The following is a 16,808-nucleotide window of genomic DNA, read 5'->3' on the forward strand; positions in this document are numbered from 1 at the left end:
TCTCTGACTTCAAGATGTTAACTGTATAAATGACATAGCTTTTTTATAAATAATGGTTGACAAAAAGAGTTAAAACAATTGCAGTGTTAGCTGATATTTTTGGCCAGTTTATGAACTTGCAATGGTACTGGTGTATATTTATAAAGGACAAACATGTCAATATTGTGTACATTCCTCCAGAGAAGACTATAAGTGTTTATACGGTTTCTTTTTTGTAAGTTTCAGTAAATATTCTGTCATCATATTTTAAGTCCGTGTTTGCAAATGAAAGGTATCTGTGATTTCAAAGGTCTCACTAATAAATTCACTTTTAAATTGCCTTGATATGTTGAAAGACTGAACACTACCAAGTAGAGCTCTCTAAGATGTACAGTATATTTCCAGAATAAACTATACAATTGTAAACTATTATTGGGGGGGGGGGTCAAATTCCCATGTTCATTGCTGTCAAAGAGACAGATCTTTTACATTCCCCATTTTATTTTTATTACATCAATAACTTTTTTCTATGCCTTGATGTTCAGAGATGTGGATTTTCTCAGGAATAAAGTGATATTTTTATTCTGAAAGGGGATACAAGTCATTTATGATATACTGGGAGTTTTAAATTCATTCATTTTAATGTTAACTTGTTTTTTACAGTGTAAAAGAGTTTGATTGCACATAGTTAATTTCATTAATCTAAATGACTCTATGCTCTTCAGTCATGGATTTTCAGTAAAAACAGACCAAAAAGTCCTGTTAATTTAAATAAGCATTCATATCTCTATTTCATTATTTACATTGTTTGATTTATAGAAAACTAGTATTGTTTTCTATGTACATATTATTCTCGGGAGTAAAACGGTCAAAGCTAACAGATGTTGCTTGGCTATTAGCCTTGCGCTCCGCATTGTAAGATTCCTGAAGGTATAGGAGCTGCTTCAAAGAAAAATGGTTAGCAAGCGGGGTCACTTGACAAGCGTGAGATGTGCGTTTCAAGGCGCTTGTCATGTCAGAACCGTGCCTGTGGGCGGGTTCAGAAGGTGCCAGTTCCTGTTGGCTGACTCCAGCACATATCCAGGCCCTAGGTCTACTCAGCCGAGCCTTAATTGAAACTGAATTTGAAATTAAAAGGTCCAGAACCAAAAGAATTGAATCCCTGGAAGTTGTCCCAGCCACCGTGGAAGTGGTGGTGATGTCCCCCACCCTGCTGACTCTCTGGATCCATGGGGTCCTCACCCTGGTCAAACTTACTCCTCATCTCTGCAGTCAAACAGAAGAACGGGACAAAGTTATCACAGAACCTTAACCAAACAAACGGTGAAATGTTGCTGGCTTAGATGTGGCACTAAAATATACCCGGGTTGGTGAGAACTTCTTTGGATTGAGCAATGTCTATGAACTTCTTCTCTGCCTTTTTCTTTTCTTCTGCATCCTGGAAATTGTCTGGATGCCACTGCTGCGCCAGCTTTCTGTATGCTTTCAGGATCTCTTTCTTTTGGGTGGTTCTGCAACCACAGCAGTTTAATAAGAGTGTTTACTTACTTTAAAATTAGTATTGGGCCTCTGCATTGATTAACAGATGATAGAGAGTTGTTGTGTGTATTTTCTAACCTCTTTACACCCAGGATCTTGTAGTAATCTCTCTTCTGGGACTGTTTGATGAGCCGCTGTGCTCTTTCCAGACCCTCCTTGATCTGCCGGTCGTTCTCACTATGTTCTTTAGCACTCTCAAAGTCCTTAATGGCTGCAAAAAGAACACAATTCTGTCACTTCATAACTGTGTCTTAGGCAGCACCTTATTTTTAAGGGGGTATTTTAAAGACATTTTTTTAAATTATCACCACAGAAAATACTGATAAAGAATGATAATATATACAGTAACACAAAAACTGTTACAATTGTTCAACTTAAAAAAAAATGTGTCCATGTATCCATCTCTACCTTCTTCATATTGGTCATCCTGGAGGTAGGCCTCTGCTCTGTCTTTTAAAACATTCACATTCTGAGGGTCTGCTTTCAGAACTTCACTGCACACTGAGACGGCTTTGGCAGGTTGTTGGTCCTGAGGAATAAGATCAAAACATTCACTCACATCAGTTAAACGCAGGTGCAGTGTATGCTTTGGTAGATGGTGACACCTTGTGGTCAAGTAGCTCAGTCTCACCTTTGACAAACTGGCATATGTGTTCTTTGGCGTTAAGTATGAATTGAGGAACATTTGGTTCAGTCTTTATAACAGACTCATATTTACTAACTGCATTGCTGTACCTGTGGATTTAGTAAAACAATCATTTACACTGTGAATGAGTGTACATTCTCTTCATGTGTTTCACATTTTTAATGAAATAAAATACTTTTATTCAGCAAGGAGGCATTCAATTGATCAAAAGTGGCAGTACAGAATATTCTATTTCAAATAAATGCTGTTCTTTTAAACTGCCTTTTCTATTAATTAAAGAACCCTGAAAAAAAAAAATGTCAATGTTTCCACAAAAATATTAAGTAGCACAACTGTTTTCAACATTGATAATAATAGGGAATGTTTTTTGAGTACCAAATCAGCATATTAGAATGATTTCTGAAGAATCATGTGACACTGAAAACTGAAATGGCTGCTGAAAATTAATCTTTGCCATCACAGAAATTAATTACATTTTTAAATATATTAAAATAGAAATTAGTCATTTTAAATTGTAATGATATTTCATAATATTACTGTTTCTACTGTATTTTAATCAAATAAATGCAGCCTTGGTGAGCATAAAAGACTAATTTTGTTTTTTTTAATTACAGACCCCAAACTGAATGGTAGTGTATAAGTAATATTATATATCAATATTATTACTATTATTATTATTATTATTGATATTATATTCTTATAAATATTTTGTTTATCATGTTATACATTATTATTATTATTATTATCATCATCATCATTTACAAAATACAGCAATATTAAGGCATACTTCTCCTGCTGGATCAGTTCCTCAGCAGCTTGTATCTGTTGAGCTTCTTAACTTGTTTGTAGTGGCTGAAGCACTGCTTATGATCCGGGTTCAGTTTCAGACACTCCCTCACCTCACTGCACAAAAAAAAGAACAACAACATGGATCCAGCTGCTAAAAGTTTAAAAACAACTGGATGTCACTCACTTTGGACATGCAGCATAGTGTGGACCTTACTTGTACATTTATCTTTGCATATTGCATTTAATTTTACATACTATTATTAAAACATATAGGCAGTATACAGTTGAGGCCTATATTGTGCAATACACCAGTAGGCTTAGAATGCTTTTGTAGCATACATAAACTCCAAACTCAGACTTACTGCATTAATAACTGGAGGTAGTCTTACTTGAGGGACATCTCATGGTCTCCCAAGTTGTAATAGATGGTGCTGAGTTTGTAGAAAGCCTGAGTGTTGTCACTTTTCAGTTTTGAAGCAGCCTTGAGGTCACTGATGGCTTTGCCCATTTCACCCAACTGAATGAAACACTCTGCCCGCATCTCTCTGGAGTCTGCATCCCAAACACACGTCTGAGAAGATGACAAGCAAATAAAAAGGACTTGACAAACTGTATTCAAATAATACCTTACTATATGCAATTAACATGATATTTGGTCTGTTTCTACAAAGCAAACATGACATTACTTTTTTAGCATTTTAGTATTTAGTTATTTTAGTGCTACTATTATAGTTTTGTTGCCTTACTATATGCAATTAACATGATATTTGGTCTGTTTCTACAAAGCAAACATGACATTACTGAACAAAGAGTGCTCTTACTGAGCACGAACAATCCTTTTCTGCACCAGGACAAAACCAGGTGGAACACCTACAGTAAACAGGAACCTTTAAGGTCAATTCAAACTTTGGATTTACTAAAGGGAGATACATCATGTTATTTTAGCATTTTAGTATTTAGTTATTTTAGTGCTACTATTATAGTTTTGTTAATATTTTGAATATAATTCTATTTTTTTATTATCTGTGTATATCTATTATTATTATTTACAAAATATAGCCGTTTTGGGACATATTTATTTGGATCAGTTCTTCCGCAGCCTGTTTCTGTCTGTTGAGCTTTCTAACTTGGTTATTTCAGAATAATTGATATACTATTATAGCTTAAGTTAATATTTCAAATTGAATTAAAAAAAAATTTTTCACTTTAATTTGTTCAAGTTTTAGTAATTTTGTTGTTTTTGTCATTTTGATTTGCTTTATTTTTCTTAATATGTCTGTATATATTAGGGCTGTGGTTTTACCGCATTAATTTAATTAATTAGTCACGGAAAAATAACGTGATTAAAATATTTGAACAAAATTAACACACCCGCCCCAGACCTGTACGTCATCTTACATTTCATACAGTTGACCGTTGACAAACATGATGCAGGGCAACAACTCACTGCGTGATGTAGCCTATAAAATGCAGATATATGCCCTTAAAATGTAAGATATTGGGGCAAAAATGCCCCAAATTTTGTCTCATATTTATATCATATGATAAGCGATATCACACGAGCAGCGAGAACGATATCACACGAGTGTTGTTTTGTTCCGAATAGCATGAGTGCAAATGGGATTTTATACAACAGTTCAGTAAATAAGAAGTTAATATTGTGTTATATTTTAGATAGGCTACAATATTGTCCGTTTTTGCTGAATTTTGCCAACGAAAATATTACCTATAAAGCCACAGCAGAACTGTTCTGCATCTCTGAGCAACACACAGCAGTGATTAGTTTCTTGATTAGGATTTTGAACAAATGGGGTGAACCAATGATTCAATGGCCCATTCATAAAGAGAGCTGTTTACTTCATTCCTAAATGAATCTGCAGTTTGAAAGAATCAAATGATTGAATAACTCACTGACTTACTCATGAAGACATTTACTGCCACCTACTGGCAGTTTTAGTTTATTATTTAGAGTATAATTTCATTAAAAAATAAAAATAATAATAAGTAAGTAAAGTGAGAGTTTACCCAAAAAGAAAAATTCTGTCATAATTTACACACCCTTATGTCGTTTCAAACCTGTATCACTAACTTACTTTTATTGAACATTGAAGAATGTTGGTAACCAGAAGAAAAAGAAGAATATTGGTAACCAAGCTGATTTGGTTACCAATGATTTTCATTGTATGAATAAAAAAAAACACTGCGAAGTTTCTCATATTATCTTATTTTATGTTCCATAGTTTATGTTAGGCCGTTGTAGCCTAAATGTTTATATGTAATACATTTCATGTTGAATCAAATAATATATTCCTTTATATATATATAGAGAGAGAGAGAGAGAGAGAGACAGACAGACAGATAGAGAGACAGACAGATAGATAGATAAACTAAACAAAATGAGAAATGTTGGAAACTTGGAAACTAGCTGAAATAAAATAAGTTTTTTTATATTTTATGTAAGTTCATGTTTATTTTTGTTTCAAGTAACAAAAATATTTTTTCATGGTTTTAGTTTTAGGTTTAGTTAACAATAATAACCCTGATCCTGGTTAACTCACATCAATGATGATGTCGAGGTGTGAAGCGGCTGAGCCGTAGTCTCTGCGGTTGAAATCGCTCTGTGCCTGAGCCACCAGTCTCTGAATTTCATCGGATTTCTTCAGCTGGCTCTGTGCCTCCTGCTCTTCCCTGACGCTTGGGTTTGACTTGAGCTGGAAGACAAAACAATTGTGTCATCCTTAAGATCCTTAATGAAGAGATAGCAAGTGTCAAAACAGCAGACCAGTTCAAGTGAGCGGGTTAAATGAAGCCTTTGGGATATTGAGACTGGAAATATACCCCACTGACTGACCCAACTAAGAATACTCTGGAGAAGGATGAGGAAACTTCAGGGAGACTTAATTAAATATTGTTTCCTCGTAGGTGATACAATTTAAAAATGAATATGTGATATAAAAAGTACTGTCATTTTCTCAGAATTTTCAAAGAGAACAAAGAATCTCATCTCAGCACATATGTGGGCATGCTATCTAGGTGTGCACTAATCAGAAAACTTGAGGCCAATACAAATAAACTGTATTTTAGCATTATCAACAGATACGGACCTTATCTGCTTTTTTTTTTTTTCAAAGACCCACTTTTACTGTAGTTTTACAAATATTAAACCATAAGCTACAGCAAAATGGACTACACTGTAAAATTACAGAAAAGTTCATATTTATACATATAAGTATATAATATATTTATAAGTTTTAATACAAGGGTTGTTATTATACAAGTTAAAGGCAGCAGATATTGATCAACCGGTGTCCAATTGGTGCATCCCTAATGCGAATCAAATGTTACGCACCACTTTTTTGAAATCACTTTCTGCTTCATCAAGTTTGCCATGTTTCAGCAGTAGGTTTCCTCTCTGAAGCCTCGCCTGTGGATTAAGTAGAAACACTGGTTAATTTCTGGTTAACAGATTTTGGTAAATCATATAAAAAATATTGTACATATTTTACAGTGTGAGATGATTCTGATTCTGAGAACCCACCAATGTGAAGTCCGGTTTAAGTTCAATGACTTTGCTGAGGTCTGGTAATGCAGATTTTGACTTTCCCATGGCAAGGTACACAGTTGCTCTTCTATAGAATGCCATGTAATTTTTGGGGTCACCATCTGATAATTAAAAAAAAAAAAAAAAGTGTGTGTGGTCCATGTATACATATTTATAAAAATATTTTAAAAATATAATACATAATATTTATATATTTATACATATATTATTTATTTTATACGATTAAATCAAGACATACTACTTACATAAAAACTGCTTTCTGTGGAAAAGAACACACAAGATTTCATTTAAGTTCTCATGTAAAAAGATCCAGTACTCACCAACAGCAGCGTGGAAGTTAGAGAGAGCATTTGCCAGCTGTCCTGCGGCCAGAAGCTTCTTCCCCATCTCCAGATGATTCTCAACACCACCATGCTTCCCATTAACTCCTGCAATACGTGTGAAAGGCAAATAAGTTTGAAGTCTAAGATGAACCACACAGTACAATAAGGTATACATGCAGTACCTGCATCATGTATTCAGTAGAGCACATTTGAGTAGAGTACAGTTAGTATGGCAATGACATTATGCCTCAAACGTTTATTAGTAAAAAGGTGTCGAGTAGAGTACAACAGAGTCAGGAAGACTACATTAGTAAACATTTTAGTGAAGTGAAACAGTGACAACTTGTGACAACATACAGTACATGTTGCGGTGGAATCACAGTATTCCTTAAGAGCAGTACAATAGAAAAAAACTATTTATATACTATACTATATATACAGTATCTCACAGAAATGAGTACACCCCTCACATTTTTGTAAATATTTTATTATATCTTTTCATGTGACAACACTGAAGAAATGACACTTTGTGCAATGTAAAGTAGTGAGTGTACAGCTTGTATAAATAACAGTGTAAATTTGCTGTCCCCTCAAAATAACAAAAAAGCCGGCACTGGGGAGCTACAGTTCATTGAGGGAACCATGAATGCCAATATGTACTGTGACATACTGAAGCAGAGCATGATCCCCTCCCTTCGGAGACTGGGCCGCAGGGCAGTATTCCAACATGATAACGACCCCAAACACACCTCCAAGACGACCACTGCCTTGCTAAAGAAGCTGAGGGTAAAGGTGATGGATTGGCCAAGCATGTCTCCAGAACTAAACCCTATTGAGCATCTCAAGGTCTCTAACATCCACCAGCTCCGTGATGTCGTCATGGAGGAGTGGAAGAGGACTCCAGTGGCAACCTGTGAAGCTCTGGTGAACTCCATGCCCAAGAGGGTTAAGGCAGTGTTGGAAAATAATGGTGGCCACACAAAATATTGACACTTTGGGCCCAATTTGGACATTTTTACTTAGGGGTGTACTCACTTTTATGGCCAGCGGTTTAGGCATTAATGGCTGTGTGTGTTGAGTTATTTTGAGGGGACAGCAAATGTACCCTGTTATACAAGCTGTACACTGACTACTTTACATTGTAGCAAAGTGTCATTTCTTCAGTGTTGTCACATGAAAAGATATAATAAAATATTTACAAAAATGTGAGGGGTGTACTCACTTCTGTGAGATACTGTATACTAAATACATACTATAGACAAAATAACATCACAAAAACGAAATAAAGAAATCTTCATTAAGGTTTAAATGCTTGACAGATAGATAACTGGATCCTCAGCAGCGTCACGTGTTTCTGGACTAATATTACAGTTCTCCGTATGTACTTCAGAGTGACGTGTAAACATCTTAAACAGCTGGGATTTTTCATCTCTCACTGACTTTGCTTTGAGTTCATTTATAAAAAAAATAGCAAAGTCACTTTCTCTAAATAACTGTCATGAAGATGAACATATAGTTTACTACAAACCTGGTTAAAATCATCATTTCTTTAGCACTAGCACTGACCACTTACCTTCGCATCGAAGATCGATCAAAACTAGTAAAAAGGGAACGTAGTTTAGTCATTTGTGTGCCACTGGGCTTATGGCAACCATGTTTACTTCTTTCCTCCGTCAAATCACTGATTTAATGTATAAAGTTCCAATAGACGCGCTGGACATTCGCATAGCTGTCAGGCCATCGGACATCATGCCCACTGGTCGTGTGTGTCCCTCTGATTGGCTGATATTTCACCAAATCCCGTCCATCGCGCCCTGTTAAACGGAGGCTAGCCACGGCATCGGAGGAGGGAGTCCACTAATAATAATGTAGAACTGTATTTTTCGACATTTTCAGAGGATATTATTTGCCGTCTGTAACTGGATTCATTTAGGCACGTATTCTCAGCATGACTCTTAATTATATAAATATGACTATATATAAATAATTATATAGGCTAGTGTGATATAAGCTTGTGAATTTAAATTCATATGTGTTCTACATATTTTCTACTGTTCAGCCAGTTGTACCGGTGCTTTCAAGCCTGAGGAACTTTACAACTCAGATATTCACACGTGATGTTGAACATGTCATGCAAACATGTATTTTGTCTGGACTCAAAATAATGAGACACTTGAAGACATTATCAAAAAAAAAAGGCTTTTAAGAGAAAATCAGAAAGAATTTGTGTTGTTGTTTTTCTCAAAGACAAATCAAATACAAAGAGGCAAGCATTGCTGCAGTGATAACTGGTAAAATGCATAATTTATCTTTGAAACTGAAACATTTGCCATTAAATGTAATGACAGTGTTTTTTATCAGTCTCATCATGTTTGTAGTGTAGTTTTCCATTACTTGACTGAATAACCACTTTCCCTTTTAAGTGACGTGATTCATGCTATAAAAGGATGATAACCATGAACATTTCACAGACACCGTCATCTAGTGATCAGTAACATCATCAGTCCTGTAAGAAGATCCAGAGTCTAATTCCTGGTAAGATTGGCATTTTTTAAATACATTGCTGCACTCTGAAATTACTGCCATTGTTTGTGGTCCTTTTACAGAGCTTATCAAAGCATATTATTGAAATATTTTTACCAACTTTATGGAGCTTACCAAAAAGCAGTTACAATATAATTATTTAGAGTCTTGTATATATATAGCGTATTTTATCCCCTATCCAATAATCTTCCTGTGATTTGTTGGTGAAGGGGCCTCTCTCACTCAATATCACTCACTTCTCATAAACGCAAATTAATTTTGGGCAGCCTGTCTCTTGTGCTGCTGAATTACACCTTTCTCATTCTCCCCAATGCAATTAAGGTTTTGAGAAGGGTCTGGCTGCAGCTTGGCGCTTGCACTCTCAGACGTGCATTCTCAGGCTTGCACTCTCAGACACTTGCACTTCCGCTAGCGACGTCACTTGCAGTCTTTTTTATTTTTTATTTTGTTCTATTTATTGATTACTTTTTGTTTGAATCTCTCAACATTTTACAACAATAGCCAGGTGGTGAAGACAAGACAAAAGAAACTAAATTACGAAGTCACTTGCAATCGCCACTTGCACTCTCCGATACGTGCGACGTCACTTGCAATCGACACAAATCGTGCTTGTTGCCAATGGAGACAAGACGCTGTGGTGGTGATTTAATGATTATTTATTTTATTTATTTATTTAGTCATTTATTAGAGGCTTTTATCCAAAGCGACTTACAAATGAGGACAACAGAAGCAATCAATTGTAGTATTAAAACAACTAAAAACAGATCAAAAACTAAAAGCTAAAACTTTATAAATACTGCAAGTGTCTGAGAGTGCAAGCCTGAGAATGCACGTCTGAGAGTGCAAGCGCCAAGCTGCAGCCAGACCCTTTTGAAGGTTTTTATTAAATTCTTTGGATTTTCTGTAAGCCAAAGAATTTCCAACTTTTTTTTTACTGTCTCTGGTATCAAAACCCATTTGTTGACTGTTTATTGTACTTGTTTATGAGGAGTGATGTTGGTGATACACTGGCATTTCTATACCGCTGTAGTGGCTCCGATAGTCATCAGAACACAGCACTAGCACTCATCATCATAATGTGCAGTATCTAAGTCAAGTCTATTAGTGCTGTATTAGCAGCTTCAGCATTAATACAGTACTAACAGTATTAATGTTGTATTAAAATCCTTTAATTATGAAATAAATTAAATTTCACCTGTAAAGCAGCCCTAAAAAGACAAAAGTGTCATTATTCAGCTCAATTTAGTTCAATGTTAATTTACTTTAGTTCAGTGTCAATGTTACAATCAACTATATTGAAGCATCTCTATAATAGACAATAGTGCCATTATTCAGCTCAAGTCATGTCAGTTCAGTTACAGTGTGAAGTTCATCAGTTATGAAACAAACAGCTGTGCAAAGTGTTTTCTAATAACCGTACAGCATCAAAATGTTTCCTTTAAGACTTATAAATAAAACAAATCTTTATCAAAAATTGCATGAAAATGTGGAGACAAAGCAGATAAGTATGCTTTCAGGGGATGTCCTGCATTATTAAAGAGCTCAGTGAATGAAATGAAATGTAATAGGAACCATTGTCTCAAGCATTATCTCGAACAAATAAAGAGGGTATCTACACATCTAATTTCATATCTAAATGTGGCTGATGGCCCACAGATGTTGACATCGCTAATTTAATCCATCAGTTACAAGCTTTTGCACAGTTATCAAGGGAAATAGTTTAATTTAAGGCCATTATAATTGATCAAATCATGTGCTAATATGAAGGTTTAGCAGACGGAAATAAAAAGTCATACATAAAGAGGTAAACATTTTCAGACCTCTGTATGTGACCTTTTTACCACCATAACTTGATTACGTGCTGTTAAAATATATGCACCCATATTGACATATAGACTTTTAACACACAGCCAGTAGGCTACTAATGCTCAGAAATATAAAGTGCTGTATGGACCAACAGGTGTGCAATGAATGTCAGCACTTTATTTAATGTGATTTGTAAAAATCTGCGAAAATACTGATGTATAAATGATGCACAAATCTGAATAAATTTGTGGGATATCTGAAATCCACACAGTATAAACACAATTTTTGCATGTTCTCTTCATTAGCTGATGAATGTTTGGTAGAAACAAATTTACAGTTTTAGTGTAATATTTCTGCATTTTGGTCATTAAGTTTACATGTACAGTATATAAGGTGAATTCAGGTAAAGATTGTAATGTGCTCAGTGGGTTTACACTTGAAGAGCATAACAATGGACTTAAAGGGACATTCTTTATTTAATGCACTTTATACGGTGGCCGAGAGAGCTCAACGTACTGCAACTTAAGAAAACATATGCAAATAGAAAAAGCACCTGCAAATTAAGAGAATATCTTCATCAGTTTGACAACACATGCTGCAAATATTCACAACACAACCAAATACAGAAACGTGCTGCAAATACGCACAAAGCGACCAGATACAAAAAAAAAGTTGTGAAAATTAGCTTGCCAACTTACAAAACGTTTCACATTTACAGTGGGCTAATTGTATATTTTCTCAGCTTATAATATCCAAAAAGCTAAAGAATCGTATGATCAGGATGTTAAAATAAAAATTAAAATAAAAAACCTGACCTTTCAGAGCAGACATTGATAAACATGTCCCAGCCAGGTTCATCACTTGTTGGTTCCCTTAAACATTCCGTTGTGTGCGTATTTACAGCGCGTTTCTGAATTGCTGAACTTTTCCACAACATTCTAATTTATTGAGATGCACCTGTATATAACAGCTAGATGTTGATTAAACAACAAAGTTCATGGACACGTTATGAGTCAACCTATTGTTTCTATGTTGCATTATAAAGAACATTTGAATCAATGAATAAAGTAAATAAAAAGTGCTGGTTTATGTTGAAAATATGGGAAAACAGAAATATTATTGCGAAGCCAAAAGACATGATATGTAGAACTGATTTAATTAACTAGTGAAACTGAATAGGCTTCATCTTTTTGAGCATCCATTCATATTTATTCACCTGTGCTTTCCTGCAATCACAGAGGAATAATGTTACTATTCGCTCTATGGAGACTGAAACATCAGATGCCTAGAAATTGCAAGCTAGTGCCGCAGAGTGGGAGGTTTGTTAATGTCTGTGGATCACGCTTGTGAAAAAATCTTCCTGGATATTGTTTCTTGAATGGGGTTTAGACAGTGGCACATTGATTGTGGTGGATCTGAAAAGAAACAAAATTACGGGTTCTCCCACTTCAACTCTCAACTTCTTCCATGGGGCTGGGGCCCACAAGCAGACCTCCGCTAACTTCCAAGGAGGCCACACGATGACTTAAAATTATCTCTTTTTTTCCATATATCTTAATGTGAGAACGAGACTGCAATTTAAACAATTATTCCATGAAAATCTTCCCTTCCACTGTAAGTTAACCACACACAAAATAACAACATTAATAATACTTTATAAAAATATATTTTTTAATTATTTATTGATAATGCCTCTAATGAACATGGACCACAATGTAATCAATTTATTGCATGCTTTTAAGACATTTTAACAGGCTTTTAGGTTGTTAATGGGGAAAATGGATTATAATTGCAGAGGAGTTGAGCAAAAACACTATGTGGTTTTTGTTCAACACCCCAGGGAAAATATTAAGAGCTTCTCGGAAGGTCATTTAAACTTGCTATGTCAAATTCTTCAGTACTTCATTATCAGCTAATGAGCAACATCTTCTGCTGTGTGGATCTACAGTCGGATTGTAGGTAAGAGAAAGTCTTCTTATTAATGTGTTACAACTTCTACAAACACTGCCTTTTTTGTGGATGTGGAGAAGAAGAAAAAACTGTTTCCAATGTGTTTTCTCATTAAGTCTCATCATGACACTTTAGTTAATGCAATACATTTGGTTCTTTCTGATCTGGTAAAGAATATTGTTATATTTTCAACTATCCAAAGAAAGGAAATTACATTGATTAGTGCATATCAGTACAAATGGTTATGGTTATTAGTGGTTATTAGTGCAATGGCATGCATTGCATTTGAAATTATGACTTTTGGTTATTATCTGGCCTAATTACTGTGCGTTTAAAAACACTGGTTCTTTGTTCATTTAGATGTGTTTATGAAATATGATAACCATGAACATCATATAAGTACCATCATCAGCTAATGAGTAACAAACTCATTCCAGGTAAGATCATGAAGTGTCTTGTTCATTTTTATTAGCTTTGTATTACTGCATTATTATTGTCTTTTATGATGAAACGTCGTGAATACATAAATCATGCTAGAAATAATCTGTATTAAAATACATACATCTGTACAAAAATGGATTGAGGGTTTTTAGTTTATAATCAAGATTATCTAAATTTGCTTGATTTGTGAATAGGTAAACTGAACAGCTGATGAGTAACCGGAATGCAGTTCTTCTGATAAAAAAGAAAATGTTAAGTTCTTCGATCGACTGCATGATATTTTAGAAATTTCACACAGCCTTGCTGATATTCAGACCAACAGATAGATTGCGAGTGTGACATTGCTATTATACAATTACGTTAATAAAAGTTAATACTGAGTAACATTTTGAACAATCATATCTTCCCTCTAAATGGGTGAGGTGAGGTTTGTTATCTTAACTTTATGACACGTTCTGCTGCTGTGGGGGTGAAACACTGATAAACTAGCTAGTCAGTTTAGCCAACTCTTAATGCTAATAATTCTGCATGATACTGACATTCCCAAATAAACCATACGTTTATTACGGTCCATTACATAGGCATATATTTGCACAGTTATAGTCAGGAATGACTGTGTGTGTGATTTTGTTACAGAAATCTTTAAACAGTAAACTAACCTCAGGTTTGTTGTTATTTCAGTGCTAACTTCCAAGACTTTGTGAGACAATGACACAATTCAACAACAATGGCTCTGATGGGTTCAACAAGTCACATTTAATAAACTTTCCTAATGAAGTAGAGTATGCAGAAGCAGTGTTTATCTGGATTTTGAGCCTCTTTGAGATTCCAGTCGTCTGCTTAACCCTGTTTGCATTGTGTTTTCTCATCAAGTCTCATCGTGCTGCTTCAGTTTATGTGATACATTTGATTCTTTCAGATCTGTTACAGATTGGTTTTATAAATGCATTAACAACCGAATTAGCGAACGCTGCATTGTGGAGTGCATATAAGTATTGTTTGATTGTGGGCGTGTTTTTCATGGCATTGGTTGCTATTGAAAGATACATTTTAGTTTCTCATCCTCACTGGTACAAATCTCACCATTCAGTGAAAATGTCATGTTTTATTTCTTTTATCATCTGGTTAATGCCTTTGACCTTTGTGAACATTAGAGATGAAGCCATTTTTACCATGTTTTCCCAATGTCTAGCATGTTTTATCCCTTACTCCATAATCATTCTGTGTTTTGTTGGTACTTGGAGGGGTCTCTTTCATGCAATATCACTTACTTCTCATAAGCGGAAATTAATTATGGGCAGTCTGTCTCTTGTGCTGTTTAACTACACGTTACTTATCCTACCCCTCTCAATTACAAGTTTTTGTTTGATATTTTTGTATCCCCCAACTCCTATTGCTATGAAAGTTTATCAATTTTGTCACTGTCTCTTGTATCTCAACCCACTTGCTGACTGCTTATTATACTTGTTCATGAGGAGAGATGCTGACAACATAATGAGGTCTCTTTTCTACTGTTGCAGTTCACCACAATCCATAACAGCTAATACTAACACTCATATAGGCTAATAACAGCATCATAATGTTCAGAATCCTAAAAGTGTCTTTATATTTTAACTTTGAAGTAGTTGTGAAATCCTCATTTGTATTTTATTCGGAAAATGAATTAAGAAAAATCCAAATACAAGCACAGCTTTAATAAAAAAACACTAACATAGATAATCCAGACTTGAAAACAAGAGTACAATCTACAGACAGGAGCAACAACTTGGAAGGCACATACAGGAACAATGACCAACAAAACACAACTGAAACATAGGAGTATACACAGATCAGGCATAACATTATGACCACCTTTCTAATATTGTGTTGGTCCCCCGTTTGCTGCCAAAACAGCCCTGACCCGTCGAGGCATGGACTCCACTAGACCCCTGAAGGTGTGTTATGATATCTGGCACCAAGACATTAGCAGCAGATCCTTTAAGTCCTGTAGGTTGCGAGGTGGGGCCTCCATGGACCGGACTTGTTTGTTCAGCACATCCCACAGATGCTCGATTGGATCGAGATCTGAGGAATTTGGAGGCCAAATCAACACCCTCAAAGTCGTTGTTGTGCTCCTCAAACCATTCCTGAACAATTTTTGCTTTGTAGCAGGGTACATTATCCTGCTAAAAGAGGCCACAGCCACCATGGAACACTGTTTCCATGAAAGGGTGTACATGGTCTGCAACGATGCTTAGGTAGGTGGTACGTGTCAAAGTAACATCCACATGGATGGCAGGACACAAGGTTTCCCAGCAGAACATTGCCCAAGGCATTACACTGCCTCCACCGGCTTGCCTTCTTCCCATAGTGCATCCTAGTGCCATGTGTTCCCCAGGTAAGCAACGCACACGCACACACGCACACACGCACACGCACACACACACACACACACCCGGCCATCCACGTGATGTAAAAGAAAACATGATTCATCAGACCAAACCACCTTCTTCCATTGCTCCGTGGTCCAGTTCTGATGATCACGTGCCCACTGTTGGCGCTTTCGGCGGTGTACAGGGGTCAGCATGGGCACCCTGACTGGTCTGCAGCCATGCAGCCCCATACACAACAAACTGCAATGTACTGTGTATTGACAACTTTCCATCAGAACCAGCATTGACTTCTTGAGCAATTTGAGCTGCAGTAGCTTGTCTGTTGGATCGGACCACACGGGCCACCCTTCGCTCCCCACTTGCATCAATGAGCCATGACCCTATCGCCAGTTCACCACTGTTCCATCCTTGGACCACTTTTGATAGATACTGACCACTGCAGACCAGGAACACCCCACAAGAGCTGCAGTTTATGAGATGCTCTGGCCAAGTCGTCTAGCCATCACAATTTGGCCCTTGTCAAACTCACTCAAATCCTTTACCCAATTTTACTGCTTCTAACAAATCAACTTTGAGGACAAAATGTTCACTTGCTGCCTAATATATCCCACCCGCTAACAGGTGCCGTGATGAAGAGATCAGTGTTATTCACTTCACCTGTCAGTGGTCGACGAGGGACAGGTGTGGGTGATTAGTAGCTATAGTGGGTGTTGTGTTCTTGTATTATTGATTCACCAGAAGAGGGCACTATGGGTTACTAAGTTGGTACCTATAAAAGGTGTAGAAGAATAATTGAATGTGAGCAACCATGTGGCATGCAGGCTGTGTTTGCTGTTGGCCTTTGATGCTAATAAATC

At 36.1% G+C, this 16,808-nt stretch overlaps 1 pseudogene; it reads right to left on the reverse strand.

Annotated features, from left to right (window-relative positions):
• Positions 1-836: 836 nt before the first annotated feature.
• LOC107655481 (dnaJ homolog subfamily C member 3-like) lies at positions 837-8,586 on the reverse strand (annotated as a pseudogene).
• Between the last annotated feature and the right edge of the window lie 8,222 nt (positions 8,587-16,808).

Source organism: Sinocyclocheilus anshuiensis, unplaced genomic scaffold (genome assembly GCF_001515605.1).
Source record: "Sinocyclocheilus anshuiensis isolate Anshui unplaced genomic scaffold, SAMN03320099.WGS_v1.1 scaffold1148, whole genome shotgun sequence".
NCBI lineage: Eukaryota > Metazoa > Chordata > Actinopteri > Cypriniformes > Cyprinidae > Sinocyclocheilus > Sinocyclocheilus anshuiensis.